At 43.9% G+C, this 22,753-nt stretch overlaps 1 long non-coding RNA gene across 1 annotated transcript; it reads left to right on the top strand.

Moving 5' to 3' along the window:
- The first annotated feature begins 2,445 nt into the window (after positions 1-2,445).
- On the top strand, positions 2,446-19,072 carry LOC121694606. Its single transcript, XR_006025838.1, has 4 exons — positions 2,446-2,456; positions 12,510-12,513; positions 17,239-17,245; positions 18,994-19,072. It is a non-coding gene; the product is annotated as an uncharacterized LOC121694606 (long non-coding RNA).
- Positions 19,073-22,753: the final 3,681 nt, after the last annotated feature.

Genomic DNA, 22,753 nt, shown 5'->3' with positions numbered 1-22,753 from the left:
TTTGATCATGTTGGGAGGACTTGAAGGGCCACTTTGGTGGTAAACATGAGAATATCCTCGCCAAGAGTTCCCTGCAGCCTGAGGCTTGTCCAGTGTTGTGCGCTGTGTGAGCGTTTTATTTTAGAGATGGCTGCCCTCACACCTGTTGTTGACAACTCGCACGGCATGTCGCTCAGCTTGTAGGTTGCGGAACGGTAGTGATGTTGTGCAGTTCAACTGTTACGCTGTCCAGTCTGGCCCACTTCAGATGTGTTCCAATCCGATGGCAGAGAAAGGACACCAGGCAAGCCTGATGCTTTTCTCTACGAAACTCCCCCTCGCTCGGTCTGAAGCACTTTTCCTTTTCTTTGCATCTTCCGTCAAGGGTTTTCGCTGCTTCTTCGCCGGCTCTGCCATTATACACACGTTTGCAACAATCTCTAGCGTTTCGTTAGCCTCCCTCTGTGCTGGGGATGCAGGATGGAAACTGAAACTGCTTCGGTCGGCGGGTACTCTATACAACCACAGGTGGCAGTGTGGTGACTCTATATAAAACATATTGATTTTGCCCATGTTCAGGGTGGAAAATAAAAAAGAAAGATTTGCATAAGACAAGTCAAATTGGTGTTTTTAAAAAGAAGGGATCATGGAGAATCAAGAAAAACATATCAAATATTTGTATATCCCCACAAGGTGTTTGGGTGCTCTGAAAATGATAACCAAAATGATTTTTCAGACTTGTGAGGTCAGCTGTTCAGACCCTGAAGGGATTTATTTTCTGTTCATTGCTTTTTGTGAGAGTGTTTCTACTTATCTCAGTAAGGAAAATAAATCAAGAGCCTATGTTGAGTACAAATATGTCTTCTGAAGGCCTAAACAGAGCCCAGCCAAAAACTCCAATAAAATTTGTATGAACTTTGAGGGACAACTATGACCATGCAGGATCATCCAGACCGTCGTGGCTACATACTATTCCTATTTATGTACCAGAATTCAAAATTTGAGCCTCCTACATGGTTTAGTTATTGCGCTGTGGGCTTGTGAACTTTGACAAAAAAAGAGGCCGAACAAAATCAACAACCCCTCCCCCTGTTAAACTGGCTGTATCTTGGAAAGTATTGATCTTACATAAGAGTAATTTTACAGTGTGTCTCCTGGGTAACATAGGTACACCTGGTAATTTTTTCAGAATTTTTTGAGACCTAAGTGTGTGGGCCCTGGTTGAATTGACGTGGAAATGACCCATTGTTAAATGTAGGCGATTTGTCTGTTTTTGATGTGTACCAGCGGTTTCCTCCGCTGCGTCTTTTCATAAAAGACAGCACATTTCGCCTGCTTCACCTCCAGTTTCGACCACTGTAAAAATGTCTCTGTACGGTTAAGCATCTTATGAATTATGCGCTCATCTCTGAACGCAATTTTGCACATCATCTGCGTACCCTTGGACTGGAGGTGGTGATCACACTCCTTCAGGCGCGCACTACTCTAACCACTTCAGCCAGTTGTTGATGGCCAGTATAAAGTTTACTGCACTTCAAGGGCACCCTGTCTTAATGCCAATTTCTAGTGGGATCGGGTCTGATGACTTGGATCACAAATGAGTAAAGTCTATTGTGCACTCTAAATTCATTGCCTCGCCTATCTTTATTAATATTATTCCTTTAGCCTGAAACTTCGCACAAGAATTCTAAAATCCTTAACCTCTAATACACCTTTGCCAGAGCAAATGACAAATCAAGTCTTGAATCTTCAGTGGAGGGAGGGAGAGAGGGATAAAAAGATGGTGAGGGGGGGTGGCAGAAGTGGAGAGCTCATCATTGAAGCACAGAGGCTGTTCTAGTGAGATAGATAGATAGAGAGATAGATACTTTATTGATCAACAAGGGGAAATTCAAGATCTCTATTCTCTTCATCACCCTTCTGCTTCATCCTCATCCTCCTCGTCTTTCCCAGTCTCCCTCCTCTGTCCATGTGTCCATCTGAGGTCGACAGAGCCTCTATCAGGGCACAGTGTGCACAGCAGGCTCTTACTGCAGCCAGGGGCACAGCTACCCATTTTTTGAAGGGTATGCAACAACAATATTGGCGCCCCCCCCCCCCAAAAAAAAAAAAACACACACAAACTAGGCACAACTAAGCAACAAGTAAACAAAAGGCCAATAATTTACACTATTAGTGTGTATTGTTTATTTTATATATGTATTTTTTTTAAGAAATGCTGCCAATTTGATGTTTAACTTGATGAAGTATTGATAAATGGTGCATTGTCACTTTAAGAGAGTCTAAACGGTTCTCATAACATCCTTTTGCCAGCTGTTACTCACAAAGGATAAGGCTGATCCAACTCTAGCCTTGTTTGTTTGGAGCCCATTGACAACACAATAGTAAGTTATTACAAGGAGTCTTCATTGTTGGGATATGGAAACATGTAATGAGTTGTTGCTAGCGTGACATTTTTGTTTGCCATTAAACGTGCAGTATGAGCATGGTAGCCACCTAGCTATCTGAATGGAATAAGCTATGTTTCAATCGGTATATGCTTAGGAAACGCTAGTGTGTTAACGTGAATATTTGCAAGCCTCCAAACACACACGTCACACTTTAATTCCTACCTGTTGCTTTTCACCATCCACTTATTTAACTGCTGTTGCATCCCTTGACATGCCATCTCCTTTTCCCTCTGTCTTTTTCTATTTTTAGCCACTGACAGCTTTTTTGCTGTATCCATCTTTTTCCATAGACGCCAACTCACTACTCGTAGGCCTACCTGCTCGCTCAGCGCTCACGGATCCCCCACTCCCTCTTCTATGTCAAAATTCTATGATGGAATCTTATGAGATAGGGCACCTGCGTGTGTGTGTGTGTGTGTGTGTGTGTGTGTCTCAAATACACTATGTAAATGTCCCCTGGAGGCAGCGTACTCAAAACTCACCGTCTATCTGTTCATCCTTGATGCATCAATTTATTGACTGCTATTTGAACACAAGCACCACATTAAGTATTACGGGTATTGTGTAGGCACTGCCATTATCAGTATGCTATTTCAGCACAATACAATATGACTCTTCAAGGTGAACCCATAGCACTGCAGTCCTTACTTACAGCTCCTTTTCCTCAACATTAATAGCAATGGACAGCCAAACAATAATATTGAATGATGGTGTTGATAAAAGCAATGAAAAGGGGCACGATGATCCTGAACTTTATTCAAATCAGAGCCGGACAGTAACGGAGTACATTTACTTGAGTACAGTACTTGGGTACAATTTTGAGGGATCTGTACTTTACTCGAGTATCATTTTTGGGGAGTACTCATGACTTTACTCAAGTCCATTTGATAGGCAAATATTGTACTCTTTACTCCACTACATTTCTATCCATAACCGTGAGTACCCGTTACTACTTCTAAAAAAAAGGAAAAAAGAAAAATCTCGGAAACCCTCAATTTGTTGTTTCCCTCTCAAACGTGATTGTATTGTGCAGGCGCCACTGATTGGGACAGCCTATCAGCAATCACCTTCAGCTTTCCGCCAAAGTCAACTCCATGGTCAGATTTAGATAAGAGACGAAACCATGGACGAAACAATGGATGAAGACGCATCAGGTCCATCCCGGGAATGTGCCAACCTGTGGCCTCACCTCACCAGACTATTTCAATTTTCTGAACAAGTTAATGATAGTTTTCGCTTCAAGTGTTTCAATTACAAAATAGTATTTTATATTTGAAATACGTATTTTATATACATGTATTAGAAATACTGCCCATCCCTGGCAACATGGTAAAAAGATGAAAATGACTTGATTTTACTTCCAATTCATTTGACATTCTCCAAGGTATAAACATTAACATTTTTCATAACTCCATGTCGGACGTTTCTGTACATAAATGTAAGCACTGTGGCAGTAGTAATGCAATATTTAGAAAATGTAGGCTACTCTTGTACTCTTGATACTCAAGTACTTTTAAAAACATGTACTTCAGTACTTTTACTTAAGTAGACATCTGACTGTTGTACTTTTACTTGTACTTGAGTAAAATTTTGAGGGATCTGTACTTTACTCGAGTATCATTTTTGGGGAGTACTCATGACTTTACTCAAGTACATTTGATAGGCAGTACTTTTACTCAAGTAATGAAACTGTGTACTCTGTCCGCCTCTGATTAAAATACACTATTATTATCCTACTTCCTGTGCAAAAATCAGTTCATCGCATTTCAGCAAGATTGTGGTGTGAATAGGAAGTGGCTGTATTAAAAAAAAAATAAAAATGAAAAAAAAACTCCATCCAGAAAAGTCTTAATATGAGTCATGCAAACCCCTTTGCCTCAATTTCCAGCTCTCAAAGCTGACCAGGCAAGCGGTGGTTCACCTGAAAGGGGCCGAGAGGGTGAGGTGGAGTGGGGTGGGGTGGGTGGAGTGGGTGGATGAGGGGTGGATGAGGGGTGGGGTGGGTGGATGAGGGGTGGTGGTGCTGAAGGTGGAGGGAGTTAAGCAGCAGCCGGCATATTCTAACCGCTGATTATGCACTGGGTTCCAGAGGGACTCTCCAAAACAAAATACCCACTTGAGAGTGCAAGACAAAAGGGACTCACTCACATGTCTGAATAAAGAAGAGAAAAGAAGAAGAGAAAAGAGAATGGAGGAGAATGGAGAGAGAGAGAAAAAAAGAGAGAGAGAGACAGAGAAAGAGAGAGAGAGAGACTGCATAAAAAGCATAAAGCATAAAAAAGAAACGCCTGCCAAGTTTAGAGGCAGAGAGAAAGCTTTTTGGCAAAAAAGGAAATATGAAGTTAGAGCACCAACACCAACAACAACAACAACAACAACAACATGTCCTTTCATTCAGTTCTACTTCTTTTCTAAGACACAGGTTGTCAGAGTGACAAATGTCTTACTGCACCCACACCTTGAGGCTTTCAGTCAATGACTGACATTAATTATTAGCCGCAATGGATGGACAGTGTGACAAGGCACCAGTGGGCCGGACAGAGTACATGTTAGTCCATTGGTTTACTGGGCCTTTATATACCAGAACAGTCTCTTTGGGCCCTGTCTCTTGTCAGTGTGACAGACGGAACAGTACACTTGATGGAATAAAAGAGTTATAGAAGTTCTGCCTGATTACCAAGATGGCAGCCTTGATTCTAGGGGGTAATTTGACTTCTCATAACTGCTGCAGCTAAATGGTGCAATCAGAAATCGGTGCCATGTGCCATAAGTGATTGAGGATGATGGTTATGTAACAAGGAAGGGCTTGGAGGGGAAAAAAGTGTGTAGAAGACAGAAAGAAAATAGACAGAGAGAGAGAGAGGGAGGGAGAGAGAGAGAGAGAGTGGCCATTTCTTTGAGGTTTTTGTGTAAAAGCTGTATTTGAGGAAAAGAGATCAAAGGGGTGGAGAGACAGACAGATAGAGAGATGTTCTACTCTATAACAGAAAGAGAGTAGGAATGACAGCATCTGAGCTGGTGAAATAAACCAAGAGAGAGAGAAGTGGTGCCGGCATATGAACAGACTCGGTGAGAGAAAGAGCTCTCCGCTCAGATAGCCACATTGAAAGGGACAGAGACAGAGTGAGAGAGAGAGAGAGAGAGAGAGAGAGAGAAAGAGTGTGTGTGGGAGGTGTGAATGTAAGGTGTGTGTGTGTGTGTGTGTGTGTGTGTGTGTGAGGTTGACTGAACAAGCTAGCAATAGTGTAAGCAGTAGCTTGAGGCTTCCGTAAGGTGCTAGTAGATTAATGAATAAGAAGCTGGGACAGAGATGCACTTCTTCAGACAGTCATCTCATATTAATACATATGCATAAAAAAGTCCCTCTAATGAATAATAGATCTGCAGAAAAATTTACCAATTTGTGGTCCCCTTCGGCTAATGTAAAGTTAAATCAGTTGCCACCCTCCCTTCAGGCACCGTCTCTCTCTCCCTCTCTGTGTGTGTGTGTGTGTGAGAGAGAGAGAGAGAGAGAGAGAGAGAGAGAAGAGAGACAGAGAGAGAAAGAGAGAAATAGAGATGGAGGGGATTAGACAAAGAGAGAGATGAGACTGCAATAGAAAAAATCTACTGGGAATACAATTCTAAAATGACTGTCCATGCTCTCTAAAATATTGCTTCCACTGAAACAAAAACTGTTTAGAATGTTTCCCAGAAAGTCTGGTCACATACTATTAGGACTAAATTACACATTTCTTGTTGATAGCCAAGTTCAAAATTTCAATCCAGTGTTTGTCAACGCGTCATAAATGATGCAGAGCCAGAGAGTCTTACTGGATCAGATGAACTGATCGATGAACTAATACTTCCTTACCGATGCTAATGCTCTGCAGGCATCAGGCAAACGAAGACAGAAGAACCTGCTGACAGCTCACTCTTATAGTCGCGTCACTCTGCCAACGGCAGGTCAATCTTCAGCGCTCGGCCCCCGTAACTCAGCTTGTTTACAAATCAACCCGGTGCGACGTGTAATTTGGAGCTATTGCCATGCGTTTCAGATCGCCGCGCTAAGCCACACTGATTGTATGTAAATGTAGCATGATGGAGAGGAGGAGGTAATTAGATTTATGTCTTGGCAGAGATGGACGGGCGGTCTCAGTGCATATGGGACGCTCGCAGAAGATGGAGATTGCGCGTCTCTATTTATGTCTCTTCTGTTATCTCTCTGCACCAGATTTCTGAGATAGAACCCAGTTCGGCGGTCAATATAATTAATATATCTATTGTTTTTATCTATAAAAAGGAGGGACAGTTCTGGTTTTCATGTATTTTGACCAGGTGTAGGCCATTGATAACAGGGACTGCGCCTGGACCACAAGGATGTGTTGTCACCCTATTGTGCTGGTTCCTTTCATCTCACGCAAGCCTCATATCAAGGATTGTTGGAACACACTGCCCAATGTCTAATAATAAATAACCATAAAAATCATTAGCATAACCTGTGATATGACTGCAATAAGCTCCCTTATTCTTTAAATGTTCAGTATTAAAGGGTGGTGCTCAAAGTCTTCAGCCAAAAACTAAGTATCACTTCATTTGGCCCTTGTTTTGCAAAACTGATTATTTGGTTTCCTCTGCCTTTATCAAGGTTTTCAATGAGCTGCCAAAAATGATTATTTTCCAAAATAACCATTCACTAGTTCACATTCCGTAATTAGCAAGCAGATATAATAGCATAATAGAAAAGCATGTTTGGCGAAGTCTCTGGCCAGGGTCCTGAAGTGATTTGCAGGATCGTGCAGGAGTCAACTGCGCAGGCAGGAGTAGTGCAGGATTCCGCCATAGGCAGGACCACGCGAACAAATTCAACAGGAGAGCGCGAGGTGCGCTAATTCCCTCAGATCAGAGAGACTTGATCTGATATAAGAGTGATAGGCGTCGGAGGACCACGGGCCGAGAGTTCTGAGCGCTTGATCGGACAGGCTGTTATTTGCCGCGTTGGTGGCTGCACCATAAAATAATGAGTAACGGCCTGTTGGGATTCTGATTTGCGTTAGAACAGCGTTGAGCTGCGTTTGAAACCAGAAGAGTAACGGAGCGTCCGTAGTCTGGAGGGGGATCTTTCCATGCGATGGAAAAAATAATTAGCCAAATTGTATAGAGGGCTGCAGGAGAGAGTAGGCCTAAACACGCGGTAGCTAAGTTTAACTCTCTAATCTAATGCACCCCAATGTTTAGTAGTAAAATAGGCTGCTGTAGCTAACTGCGGTAGCTATAACGGCAGGAGAAGTGATGAGCAGCAACACTAGAGAGGATTCCGAAGAGCAGAGCAGAGCTACATGCAGGTGCAGGTGCTCCCTTGGTCAGCTAGGGAAGGGCTTTAATATGCTGGCACTCTCTGAACACAGAGGAAGGTGAAAAACTCCCAGACATTTAAAGGAGAAAAATTCCTTCCTTGCCCTCTTGGCAATAAGAGACAGAGAAACAGCTCCTGGGTATCAGCTGCCTCGCGGTCCCTGGCTGGGGAAAAAACGCGGGCTCGAACACGGTTCACGCCGACGGGAGAGGATGGGAAAAGGGGAAGGGGGAGGAGGTTGCTAGGGGGGAAGGGGGAGGATGTTGCGCAGCACCCTGGGTAGGCAAAGAGAAAAGTGGGGAGGGTTGATTAGCTGGAAAGAGAAAGAGGCCACAGTAGCAAGGCAAGGTAGAGGGCTGCACGCGGGCTGCCATAACTTGCTGAGTTGAGTGAGCAGGGGGAAAGCTGTTTAGGAATAGAGAAAGAGGCCGCAGTAGCGGAAGACAAGGTAGAGGGCTGCACGCGGGCTGCCATAAGTTGCGGAGTTGAAAAACGTGTTGCATGAACAGAGGGGGAGACGCCGGAGGAACGGAGCTCCGCACTGCGGCGCTGGTGCTCCGTTGATCTGCTAGAGTAGGAGTGGAAAGAGAAACTGATTGATGGAGAAGGCGACGTAGGTCTGCTTTCCTTGCGAAACGAGGGCAATCGATCCTACATCCAACTCTGCTCTAATCAAAGATATGGTCCGCGGAGTAGCTCTCCTTCTTCGGGTCGTGCGGCGGCTATCGCTGTTATTAGAAACAGGCGAGCGATTGGATGCCCGAGAAGGCGCTGGGGAAGCCAATCTGCGTGACCGGCGACTTGGCTCCTAGCTTGACCAAACGCATCTTGCAAGCGGAGTGACGCCGATGCTGCAACTCCGGCAGGAGACTGAAGAGGAGAGGACGCTGGCGCTGTGTGTTCGCCGCTTCTTCAGTCAGCCAGCCAAAATAATGTCAAGTTTGTTTAAGCTAACTTTTTATAACCTTTTCCTATAAACAGTGGACCTTTCTGGATAGTATCAGGTAGCTTTCGAGTCTAGCGGTGGCCTACCTGTTGCTGCTAGCAAAACACCTGCTCGGAGACTCCCTGGAATAGGTCATCGCCGCTGCTACCTCAGTTGGAAAAGTGGACACTGGACAACCTGGACTCAGCTTGTCCCTGCCATCGTGAAGTGCATCTTGGAAGTCTGAAACCACCCATCGCCGCCGCCGCAGAGTTGGAAGTCCTTGTAGCTAGCATTCTGGCTACGCGGCTAAAAACAACCAACTTCTTCCGCACTGCCGCCGGCACCACCACTATGTTACACCGTCAACCAGCTGATGAATCTCAACAGTTCTTTCACTCCACCATGCACTGCAGTGATTAAACAACTTGGACTTCTTCGCCGCCCATGCTACATCCATAGAAGTTCCCGCAGAAAGTCGCTCCACGCATACGTCATCAGAGCGCTGTCTCCTAACGGATAAGTAGTTTGGACGTAATCCATAGCAACACCTCTCAGTGAGTTGAATGGGAAACGTGGAGTGGACTTCAGTCTGCTACGGCTAGTGCAAAGACTTGTTGCATCATCAAGTAGCAAAATTGAACTCTTAAATGCACAGTCTATTACAAACAAATCCTGCCTCATTCATGACCATATCCTGGATAAACGTCTGGACTATATGTGCATTACAGAGACCTGGCATCCACCAAATACGTTTTCCTCTTTAAATGAGAGCTGTCCCCAAGGATATAGCAGCAGAACTACAGTTACACCCCACTAATGATCAGCGGGCAACCTGTAGAGAGAGTCACAAGTTTTAAATACCTTGGTGTCCACATTACTGAAGACTTAACATGGACTGTTAACACTCAATATGTTCTGAAGAAGTCCAGACAACGACTCTACTTCCTTCGTCAGCTAAGGAAATTCAAAGTTTCTACATCCATCATGAAGGCCTTCTACACTTCAGCGGTTGAGAGTGTTCTAACTGGTAGCATCATCACCTGGTATGGGAACTCCACAGTTAGAGATTGTAGTACTCTGCAGAGAGTAGTGCGCTCAGCTGAACGTACTATAAGAACTCAACTCCCTGCTCTACAAGATATCTATTCCAGAAGAGTACTCCTAAGAGCCCAAAAGATCCTGAAGGACTCTTCTCATCCTAACAATGGATTACTCCTACCGCTGAAATCAAGAACACGCCTATGTAGTCACAAAGCCAGAACTGAGAGACTCAGGAGAAGTTTTTATCCCCAGGCCATTCGAACTCTGAACTCACACTATACTGACTTTGCACTCATTCACTCCTCAACACTCATGACCCCTCCCCCCCCCCACACACACACCTACATGACTTTTAGCACTTTTACATCCCTCTCCCTATGCTACAGACCTTTTATTTATTTTCTTATTTCATCACACGTCAAAACACACACACACACACACACACACACATCTGACTTTCTCCAACTTTTGCACATCTCCATAGAACTTTTTATTTATTATTTTTGATAATCTATATCAAAAATAATAATCTATCTACCCATGTCCTTGATTGCCTAGCCTTTCTGCCCCCCCCCCATCCCCAACACACACACAAAAAAAACACACACACTTACATCATCACTGTCATCACCACACATACATACAGCACACTGCTTGCTACAGTAAGCCTCCTCTACATACTTGCTGCACACTGCCCTCCCCCCCCCCCTACATACACAGCACATTGTCTTTAGGATCTTCTCCAACACACATCCTCTACATACTTACAGCACACTGCCCCCACCTACCCACACACACCTACCCACACACACACTGCACACACACACACAGTCACTGCTCCACTCCTCTCCCCTCCCGCCCACACACACATCTTCACTGTCATCACTCACAAACATCATACATACAGTACTCTGCTTGCAATAGTAAGTCCCTTCACCATACTTGCAGTACACTGCCCCCCCTCTCCCCTACTGTACATATACAGCACATTATTTCATCAGGAAGCTTCTCCAACACACATCCCCAACATACTTACAGCACACTGCCCCCCCCCCCCCAATACACAGCACATTGTCTCATGAGGAAGCTCCTCAACACACATATTGCACACTGCCCTCTCCCCACATACACAGCACACTATCCCATCTCCCTTGTCATCCCCCCCAACACACACACCAAGACCCCTGGCAGTTGGGTTAGCCCCTTGAGCCGTGGATCTGCCCAAGGTTTCTTCCTTGGTAAGGGAGTTTTTCCTTGCCCCTGTTGCTCTTGGGTGCTCCTTGTTGATGCCCCCCCCCTCCCAATCCCAATCGATAGATATATTGATAGATAGATACTTTATTGATGCCCAGGGGAAATTCAAGGTGTCAGCAGCATACATACAACACAAACACATTCTTTAACAGCAGAAAGAGTAATTAAAGTATATAATATAAAAACACAACTAAGCAGTAAGGACAGTAGAAGATAAAGAATATGCTAAATATACTAAAATACAAATTATACTAACACTTAATACAATATATAAAAATATACTAAAATACAAATTACAAAAATACAAATTATACTAACTAACACTTAATCTAAATCAATTCTAAAAACAGTATCCACATAGTGGTGATTAATAAATCAGAGGCGCTTGCAATGACTGAGGCAGGGACTGAGCCTGTGATTCTCTGTGCATAGTAAGGTATGGTAAGGTGCTCTAAGGTGCTCTGTGTGAATGAGTGTCATGGTGGTAGTGCAATGGTGATAGTGGTCATGGTGATAGTGCAAATGAGTAAGTCAACAGTGCAACAATGCAGAAATAAAGTAAAGTCTATATATCTATATATTTAACTATTTAAGAAAATGTATAAGTGTGGCCACAGTTCGGCTGTGGCATGGAGGGGGGGGGGTTATGCAAATGTGCTAATATAGCACGCAAACAGTGAGGCATAAAGACAGTGGTACAAGTGGCTAGTGGACAGTGAAGAGGCAGACAGACTATGCAGAGAAGTCTATCTCTCCTCTTCCCTTAAGTGAGGCATTGAACAGTTCAATGGCCCTGGGGACAAATGACTTTCTCAGTCTGTCAGTTGTGCAAGGCAGTGAGCGAAGTCTCCAGCTGATCAGGCTCTTCTGCTTAACAATAGTGCTGTGGAGTGGGTGACACTCATTGTCCAAGATGTTGATCAGTTTGTTTAGGGTCCTTTTGTCAGATAGTGAAGTGATGCACTCCAGTTCAGCTCCCACTACAGAGCCAGCCTTCCTTACCAGCCTGTCAATTCGCCCCACATCCTTCTTCCTTGTGCTTCCTCCCCAGCATACTACTGCATAGAAGAGGACGCTGACAACAACAGACTGGTAGAACATCCTGAGGAGCTTACTGCACACATTGAAGGACCGCAGCCTCCTCAGGAAGTACAGCCTGCTCTGCCCTTTCTTGTAGAGTGCATCAGTGTTGGCTGACCAGTCCAGTTTATTGTCCAGGTGGAGACCCAGATACTTGTAGGTGCTAACCACCTCCACATTGACCCCATCAATGTGGACTGGTAGCAGAGTGGGCTTAGACCTGCGGAAATCCACCACCATCTCCTTGGTCTTTGAAGTGTTGAGTTGAAGGTGATTGAGTTTGCACCACTGCACAAAGTCCTCCACCAGGCTCCTGTACTCCTCCTCTTGCTCGTCTCTGATGCACCCCACAATTGCAGTCATCAGAAAACTTCTGCATGCGGCATGACTCGGTGTTGTAGCAGAAGTCAGATGTGTACAGGGTGAACAGGACTGGAGAGAGCACAGTGGCGCTCCGGTGCTGCTGATCACAGTGTCAGAGAGACAATCCTCCCCCACCTTTCGTATGCAGCCCTTGCCACTTAATCTACTAAACCCCTCTTCTACTGCACTTTTTACCACCCCCCCCCCCATAAATGCACAAATAGGCTGACACCAGACATAATTTCACTGCATTTCTTACTTCCAGTAACTATATGCATGTGACAATAAACTTCCTTGTATCCTTGTATAGCTACCTCCAGAAAGCTCGCAGCACAGGACGCGGTGGCGGCCTGTCAGTTATCTATCGTAGCGATCTGGAGCTCTCTATCTCTGCAACCATTACCTGTATTATCAAGTCCCCTTCTCCTCTGCTGTTCCTCCTCATTTACTACTAAAACTAAACCCATCATTTATCACTGAGATGTCAAATCTTTTCACAACTTTCTGCACATCCTCTGCCAATGTTATAATTTTAGGTGATATGAACATCCATGTTGACGCCCCCTCCGCCCCTTTTGCAGCTGAGTTTCTTCAACTACTGGACTGTTTTAATTTAAAACAACTTGTTGATGTCCCCACGCACACCAGGGGACACACCTTGGACCTGGTCATTACAAACTCTGCCCCTCTCACCAACCTGCAGGTGTATGACCTAGGTGTGTCTGATCACAAGGCCATTTCTATGGATCTGCAATCCCCATCCAGCCTCTCCAAGCCTAAGCGGAATATCTGTTTCAGAAACCTAAAAAACATAAACCCAAAACTCTTGGCAGCAGACTTTCAACATCTTTCCACACACTTCTATCAGCCGACGAAGCAGTGGGCTACTACAACAGCCATCTGAGCAGCCTCCTGGACCTCCATGCCCCTGTCAAAACCAGAACAGTCACCTTCACCCGCTCAGCTCCCTGGTTCACAGATGGGCTTCGAAAGATGAAGGCAGCAGGGCGGGTCCTTGAGCGGCGCTATAAAGCCTCTGGCCTCACTGTCCACTAACAAATTTACCGGGAGCAACGACAAAAATATGCACAGTCCCTCAAAGATGCAAGGTCACAGTTTTACTCCGATGCCATCAGAAACAGTCCAGGAAATTCCAAGCAGCTTTTTTCCACTGTAACCCCCTCCCCCCACACTTACTGCCACTACAGAAGAGCAATAAATTCACTTTTTCACATCAAAAATGGCACGTATTCGCTCTGCCCTTTCTGGTCCTCCCAGCCTAAACTGCTTTCCTGAGGTTTCATCAGAAGAGGTGCAGAACATCATCAGGGAGATGAAATCCTCCACCTGTCCCCTGGACCCTCTCCCAACCTCCCTGGTGAAAACCCATATCACTGTCCTAACCCCCCTGATTACCGCTGTCATCAACCATTCCCTCCAAACTGGTCACGTTCCCCCTGCCTTAAAAAATGCCATAATCAGACCATTGCTCAAAAAACCCACTCTTGATCCGGAAGTCCTATCCAACTACAGGCCCATCTCCAATCTCCCTTTCATATCGAAAGTACTTGAGAAAGCAGTTGCCACCCACCTTCAGGACGACCTCAAACATAATAACCTCTTTGAAAAATTCCAGTCCGGTTTCCGCTCCACCCACAGCACAGAGACTGCCCTCGTCAGAGTCACAAACGACCTACTAATATCATCTGATGGTGGCTCTCCCTCCCTCCTCATCCTCCTGGACCTTTGTGCTGCATTTGATACTGTCGACCATGGCATTCTTTTAAACCGGCTCCACCTCACCACTGGACTCAATGACACTGCTCTCAGTTGGTTCAATGACGGTGATTCGTTTAGTGAGGCTTCAGATGCGTCCCTGCCTTGCAATGATGCAGCTGGACAAAGTGAGAGTTTACTCCATAGTTTAGCTTACACCAAGCACAAACGTTGAATCGTTTGCCCAATGTCACTGGTGGGAATAATGTTTCACGGGTTCGGAGTGTTCATCGGGAAGTTAGCAGGGTGTTAGTGGTGTGGCGAACGAGGCTGGAGGTAGCCTAATATCCATAGCGCTAGCTTCTGTCTTCTGAACGTGTGCCTCTCCACAATCGCGGCGACGGTAACGTGGTGGAGCCTTTGTCTAATGCCACTGGGTATGTTAGACGAGGTCGAAGTGCTCATAGGACAGTTAGGGGGGAACGTAGTGGCAGTGTGGGGAGTCGCAATGAGAATGACAGTAGGCCTAGTCAGAGCTGTGCAAATTCTCTCCACTCGGCGCGCGCGAGGCAGATCTGGCCATGCTGCTCGCATGGTGGAGGTGGTGACACGCTCTCTCCCTCTCCCTCTCCCACACACACACATTAGGTCATGCATAGTCTATCACAAGATGATGGGAATGCCGGCCCTGTATGGATAGGGATAGGGAGTCATTATCTCTACAGCAAAAGGCCTGCTGCATAAAAAAAAAAATGTCAGCCATTTATTAGTAATGATTTACACTGTTGATTTGCTATCTATTTCCCTGATCATTTAGGACATACACTATGTGTTCCTTTTTGTGTGTTCATGTCCTTGTGATGTGTGTGTCTTTGTCAGCTAAGAAAAAAAACAAAAAAACATCAACAAAAACAACAAAAAGAAAAGAAATACTAACATTGTCTCTTGTCTTGTCTCGTCATCTCACTCCTGATCTGTGCCTTGCCGTGGCAAATGAGCTTTTGAACTAAACAGGTCTTGTCTACTTGTGTATGTGTGTCATCTGAATAATATATATGTGCCCCATACATGGAATCAGAGTGCCTACTGTATGTAGTAAATGGAAAATCTCTACAGCAAAAGGCCAGTCTACCGCTACATGCATTTGGTTTGTTTCTGCCATTTATTAGTAATGATTTACACAGTTTGTTCACTACTTACTATTTACCTGAGCATTCAGTATTGTGCAATATAGCATACAGAAGGTGAGGGACATTTTGGGGGGGAAGAAGTGGTGTATTTTATCATTCAAACATGCGACTTTTCATGAAAATTCTATAATCCAAGATGGCCGCCACCATATGACGTCATAATATGCGAATTAGATATAAACATTTCATCTCTACATAAACTTTGGGTCATCCTTAATATTTCTCTAATTTACAGAAAGTCTCTATCTCTTATCACTTTTAAGATATAGCCTTTTGAAATGAAGATGTCAAAATTGATCGTTTCGGAAAAAAACCTCTGGCGCCTAAAGGGTTAAGACATTTCTTTTTAGCAAAGCCTTTGGTCCCCTTTAGATGTGTAGCTTGAACTAGTTGAAATGGTCTTCCTTACTTAGCTTTGTTAGCCTAGAAATCTAATTGCACCCTAGCGGCAGCAAATTACATTACATTACATTTGCTGCCAGGGCTAGTCTAGCAACTCTCCGTTGGCTTGTGAGCTCGAAAAATTAAACTTCTATCAGGCCAATCAAATCGTGTATAGTCGTTAGGCGGGCTTAACATAATGATTGATGGCAGAGTTGCAACGGTTTGGCTTGAATTCCCTGCTACTTGAAAACAAATAAGATAATGTTGCTGTTGGAAACAGTGTGACAGGAGTTAAGCTTTTATTAAGTTGGCAAAAGTTTGAACTAGCCAGCTAGCTCCGCTGGTGGGAAACGCATGGGACTCAGCGCTGTCCTGTTGCGTGCAGAGAGAATTTGAAAGACAACCGATTATTCCGCCCCTCAGACTGAGCACTGCGAACGGTGAGTGCCCAGACCCTTACATTTTAATGTGGGTCTGGCTCGTCAGGCTATAGCTTTGTCTCTTGTCAGTAGATGTTCGTAGTTCTTCCTTTCATTGCAAGTGTATGCATAGAAAGCTTCTTTCATCTACAGTAAATCTATGTTTTGACATGTATTTCAGTTTAAACATGTCAAAGAAACTCCTTTAGTACCACCTTCAGTTTCTATTAGTTGAAAAAAGGATTAAGCAGCAAACTTTCATCAATTCATATTATTAAAAAATCCAATGTTGCTGCTTCCCTGGACAAAACATTTTCAAATGCTGAACAATTTCACTGAAGCAATTTAAATGAGATTATACAGCGCATAAAGAATTCTATTTCGGGGTGCAATTTTTCATATTTGTGGACTTTCAATAATTCTAAGGGAGTTGGCCTGACAGTTCTTAATGATGTAATTACATTATGGAAGAACTGCCATTCTTCATAAACTCCGTAAAGTCTTCCCAGAGTAGCTGACATTGACAGTCTTCTCCACCACAATCTTAAGACCCTCAGGAGCATAGTATAGTGAGCTGCAGGTGGTCATTATACACAAATCTAATCCATAAGTACGGTACACATATCGACAATAGGTCTGTGCAGTCAATTCAACCCCCAATGGCATTCCTGGTTGTCAATATAACCGTAGGATGGACGGAACTGGACAGAGCCCACCAATACGTAATCAGGCTTCGCATGTATAATTACAGTATGGCCAGAGGAGAATGGGGAGAGACATAACATTTCACCTGAGAGGACGGGTGTTTTTCTCCTGGAGTCGACCTGTCTAAGTCCTTTGTTAGCACATGGTAGAATGTGTTTGACAGAAACAGAGAGCGAGAGAGAGAGAGAGAGAGCGAGAGAGAGAGAGAGAGAGAGAGAGAGAGAGACAGAAACAGGAATTGTGATATAAGTAAACAGACACTGAGAGCGATAAAAAAAGCAAAGTTGAAGATGGGACTAGACAGAAGAAAAAGTAGCAAGAGACAGCGATATTTAAATAGACACTGAGGAAAGAGAGGAGAGAATAATGAAAGAAAAACAAAAGAGATAGAGAGATAGAGAGTCTGTCGTTCCTTCTGGTCCATAACCCTGGCGGGCTCCCTCCCTGTCTTGCCCTGGAGAGGGGCTGCTGTATGGGAGACCATGAATTATTTATTTACCTTTTGGATGCAACACAAAAACAGGATTAAGAAAAAAGACTAGCATATGTCCAATGAGATGAGCAAACAAATCTCTTTCTCTGTCCCCCCTTCTCTCTAGCTTTCTCTCTGACTCTTTCTATCTGCCCCCCCCCCCCTCACTGTCTCCTTTCCCTCCCATCTCCCCTGCATGAGGCTAAGTTGTGCATTCTTAACGAGGCCACTCGGTATTGACCCCGGTGGGAGGTCTTAGCCCTGTTCATCAGATGGACAGCAATGCAATATTAATGCTGTGGCTCTCTGCTGTGGCCATGAGGCGTTGTGCAAATGAGTCCTGTGCATTTACCGGTGACGATGATCGCCTTTGACTTGGCTTTGTGCTGAAAAGCGCAGGGGGACAAGACAAGGCCATTCGACAATGAGGCACGTGCCACCTCGGTGAAATGAGGACAGAACTGACCGAATAGAAAAAGGGACAGTGTGTATGTGTGTGTGTGTGTTGCACCTGTGTGTATTTGGGTCCCACCAAAATTAGTTCATGTGGAGCATCTGTCTCTGTCTCTGTCTCTCTCTCTCTCTCTCTCTCTCTCTATTGCTAATGTACACACACACACACACACACACACTGCTTCTCCCTCTCTCTTTTCTGACAAGAGACTGCTGTGATTCAGTTCACCCCAGTTCGCAGAGCAACAACAGAGGAGTGGGATACCTTTGGTCAGCAGCTTTTGAAGGGAGGATAGGGTTTCTGAATGCAAAGAGCCAGGATCCGATGGCACGGAGGCTGGGAAAAACTCAGCTCACATCCACACCATCACAGCCAGGCGAAAATTAGACATTAGTCACATCTACACCATCACAACCAGGCTAAAATTAGACATTTCTGCCAAAAAGAGGTGATGTCGCTTCCTCAAAAATGCATCTTTGTCAGTTGTGGGGAAGAATGACCTAATCAATGAGAAAAGGCCAATTGGTGTATTGTCATTTGCTCTCTTGCGAAACATGATAACACTGAGGTGATTGGCTCTCGAGCAGAGAGATGCGTTCTTCCATGGCTGAAAAGAGCTTTGTATAATAACACTTGGCCATTCTACTGACATTGGTGTTGATGACAACTGTCTTCTTAAACACTAGGCAAGACAGCAAAGAGAAAATGGAGGAAAACAGTCTCGAAGTACGAGAAGCACCGCTCCGCTGACGACTTCGCAAGAATCAATCTGTCCTTAGACAGGAGAATGAGAAGGGGAATAGTCTTCCCCTTTGTGAGAAATCATCTGCCATGACAGCTTGGCAAGGCTTTCACACTTCAATTAGTGTGTCTCTGTAAAAAAGGCCTGTAGAAATCAATGGCCGTTGTCTTGTTATGCTGCTTTGAGCTGTAGTTTAGTGCCTTGGACTGGAGTTTGTTTAACGACTGTTATAGTGTAAGCTTCCTGACAGTCGTTTTCACTCACATTGTTTGTAGTAAACATGTGCTTCAGGCAGTGGTTTGGAAAACACACACACACACACACACACACCAGACATCCCAAATCTCCCGGAAGTTCCGGGAGTCTCCCGCATATTAACAGCGGCTCCCTGACGCCCGCAAATTAGATAAAATCTCCCGGAATCTAGAGCGAGCGATCAAGAGCGTGCACGCGAGACCAAGACTTCAAATCTGAGTGACAGGGGGGAGAGAGAGGGGTGGTGCGTGTGTGCCTGAGCACATCCAAGACAGCGAGCATCCTTGGCCTGTTTTGCTAAATCAACCAATCAGTTTTCAGTGTAGGCGGGCTTTTTATCTCTTTTCTCCCGAACTTAATCAGTTCAGTGTATCTAGGAACAGGAGCGTCATGGAGTCAGTGCCCCCCAAAAAAGGAAAATGTAAGACCCATTTCAAAGTGTACCCTGGTCTCATAAGAGTAAAAAATAATGATAGGCCTAGTCTTGCACGCTGCACTGTTTGTAACAGTGACTTTAGCATTGCCCATGGCAGGTAGAATGATTGCAAAAGACATGTTGAGGTGAGTTTAACTAGTGCCAATTCATGTGCATATTATTCTATATTCAGGCCTATACATGGCTAATTTCCATGAAAAAAAACAAACTACCAAAATGTACATATTTTATTTTCACAATTTCTATCTTCTTCATTATTTGGTGTACTGACTAGACATTGAACAAAAATATTAATCTGTATTTCAGTATCTAAATAGGCTAAAGTTTTTTTTTTTTTTGGGGGGGGGCGCGGGGTACGTAATACCTCCCTGAAATGACTTTTTGCAGGTTGGGATGTCTGCACGCACACACACACACACACACACAACATGTAGACAGTATAGTAGACAGTGAAGTATTGTGGACAGTGATCAGATATAATCCACAAGCAAATAGCCATATGAACAGTTATGTCATGCTGAGTTTGTAAGGGCATTTCACATTAATGCAAGTATACCGTCTTCCACAAATATGGCTATCTTTCAACGGCAAAGCATATTTTTTCTTAATAAGTCAGCAGTGGGCACTATACTATCTGTTCTGGTTTCTGGTAAGCAGTTGTACACAAACATCTGCAAAGAAGTTATAGCTAACCCATTTTGGAATAGGCTATGACAACAAATGTCAAAATAACTATCCTACTCTTCTTGGTCTGATCAGTAACTAGACTTTCCACAGAGAAGCATCCCAATCTGCCAATTATTGTGTGTGTGTGTGTAGCCTATACAGTGCATTTTAAAGAGATGGTGTAAACTCAGGCAGTGACTGTTATGACAACAGATAGGCTTTTCAATTTTTTGAAAGAAATATGTGGTCTCTCTCTCTCTCTCTCTCTCTCTCTCACTCTCACACACACACACACACACACACACACATAGTTTTGTTTTGAGTAAAGTGTGCAAGAAAAGGATAATGAGTAAATTTACATGAGAAATGTGCAGTAGTTCACAGGGCTGTTCAGTCTGACGAACCTTAATGCCCTTGTATTAGGACTACAATAATGCCACTGTCAAACAGTAATAATAACTAGATGTACCGCATAGCGGTACAAAATATGACTGCCGCTCAGTCCTGTACATCCGTTCCACGAAAATAAATCACACTACAATTTGTCTCCATATTTTACTCCATCCCCCACTCTTGAAACTTTTGTGTATGCTTGTTTGGCATGCCTGAGTGTGTGTGTGCGGCTGCACAGAAAGTAGCCTACTGGTGCTGAAAAGGTGAATAGATTGTAGAATAGCCAAAGAAGATGTAGCATTGTTATAAAACCTTTAACATCTCTAAACAATCACAAGTAGGGCAGTTCATCACAGTTCATCCATTGTAACTGCATTGATGAAAGGTCACTTACACCTGTAGGCTACATTGTATTTGGGAAAAGCAAAAGGTATCAGCATAATGTTATTTATTTATTTATTTATAAACAAAAACATCTCTGTCAGTTCCATGCTGTTTTCAACAGCTATCAAAAACAAAGGTCATTTTTGGATGGATGGATTTTTTGTGAATGTTTCTTCTTCTACATAAGATTTTAGTCATCTTTAGTTCATGTAATACTTTATTGTCAATGCACAAATTAAGTAACAGTAGTCTGAAACGTTATTGTTAATGCACAAATTAAGTAACAGTAGTCTGAAACGAAATGCTGTTTTACATCTAACCAGTGGTGCAAATAACTGACATGTCCAAATGGGCCTTGATGATATGCGTCGCTAGACTGTTCATACACATTTTAACGGGCCAAAGTTGAAGAGCTGTCCGTTATTGTTCGTGCAAATATAGGCTGATTCATGTTCCCTTGCATTGTATAACTGAGGTCCATGGCTAGTCTGGCTTTCATCAGACCAAGCTCAATCTTTTAAGAAATCAAAAAATAAATAGCGGGGAGATCAGGCTGGGTTCACCCAGCCTAGTCCATAGGCACCCGATATTGTTCACGCTCTGGCTATTCTAAATGCAAAAATGCATCAGGGAGTTATGACAAAACGGTAACTAACAAACTAGATCCTAATAGAAAAGCTGTTAGCTTCCCTAAGCTACAGGTAGGCTTATAAGGTAGGCCTATTTACAACATAAATTGTCAATAGGCTATGCTGGCGACCAGGGTCGGACTGGGAGCAAAATTCGGCCCTGGCAATTTTCTCCTGGACCGGCCCACCTCTGGACCGAAAAAAAAAAAAAAATCCCCCCCATAAATAACAAACACACAGTATTATGCTGTAGCAACACTTCATAAACTGAACCCAAACATTTAGATTTGGACCTATAGCCTATAGGTTATTATAATCACAATAACACGGGGGTCCGGGTGTCTCTCCGGGATTTAAAAAACAAAAATTCTGGTTGCTATCACACCGTTTTAAAGTGATTTGAAATTGAGAGGGACAGGATTCAGGGATAGGCTACTAAAGACAGGCTCATCTTCTGTCTGTCTCACGTCATGTTACCCCATGCATTAAACCACACTGCTTGACTAAATTAAAAATATAGGCTACTGAACATGGACATCGTCATAGTTGACAGAAATTACGTTTTGTGCCAACGTGTTGTAAAAACACAAACAGCCTTTATTTGGTGCAAATCTTCTCCTTTACTTTGGTTATAGTCCGCGATTCACATTAACTGTAGGCTATCATCACAAGTGTATACTAAACGTTTTTGCCCTAGTTTGTGTGCCGTCATCACATTTTGCAATACCTTCGTTACTAACCTACCAGTTGATAGCCTACTTTTTACCTGCATCGACTCGCGATTGATTATGCATCTAATGTAACATTTGGTGGAGAGACCACTTTCCAAGTTTCACTTTTACTGTCGTTGTGAGCTAAAAGGATAGGCCTACTATATATAATATAGGAAATACTTTTTACCTTTATACCTTTTGAGTAGGATCAGCTCCAAAAATGAATGGGTTTTCTTTAACCTGTGCTACACTTTTCCACCAAGTTGTGCGAAAATTGTAGGCTACCCGTAGTTTTTTTATGTTGACAGTACAGTACATGGTGCAGTAAATGAGCTCTTGGTAGCGCTAACGTCTATAAAAACAATATATTTATGGAATAAAACTAGACCTTTGATGGCTGTTTACGGTTAAACTGCAATAATGTGAACACCAGCCAGCGGAGGGCACTTATACAGCCTAGGCTACCATGCACTCGAACTAGCGGCTGCTTGGACAAATCCACTTGAGGGGTGGGGCAGGGGGGCGCGATCGTAACACACACTGAACCTGTCATGAAGAGGCCAAAATGATTGACCTGTCACCCCCCAAGCCAAATGCATTTATAGGCTAGGCCTAGGCCTACATGATGGGCCGCAAATAGGCTAAATAACTTTTTTTTTTAAATCCCGGAGGCCATCGGCCCACATATGGACTGGCCCACAAATGCCCGGTTGTACAGATTACCAGTCCGAGCCTGCTGGCGACACAAATAAAATCTCCTTTGGA

Source organism: Alosa sapidissima, chromosome 2, assembly GCF_018492685.1.
Source record: "Alosa sapidissima isolate fAloSap1 chromosome 2, fAloSap1.pri, whole genome shotgun sequence".
In the NCBI taxonomy this organism is placed as follows: domain Eukaryota; kingdom Metazoa; phylum Chordata; class Actinopteri; order Clupeiformes; family Clupeidae; genus Alosa; species Alosa sapidissima.
This window is presented reverse-complemented; position numbering and strand designations above follow the sequence as displayed.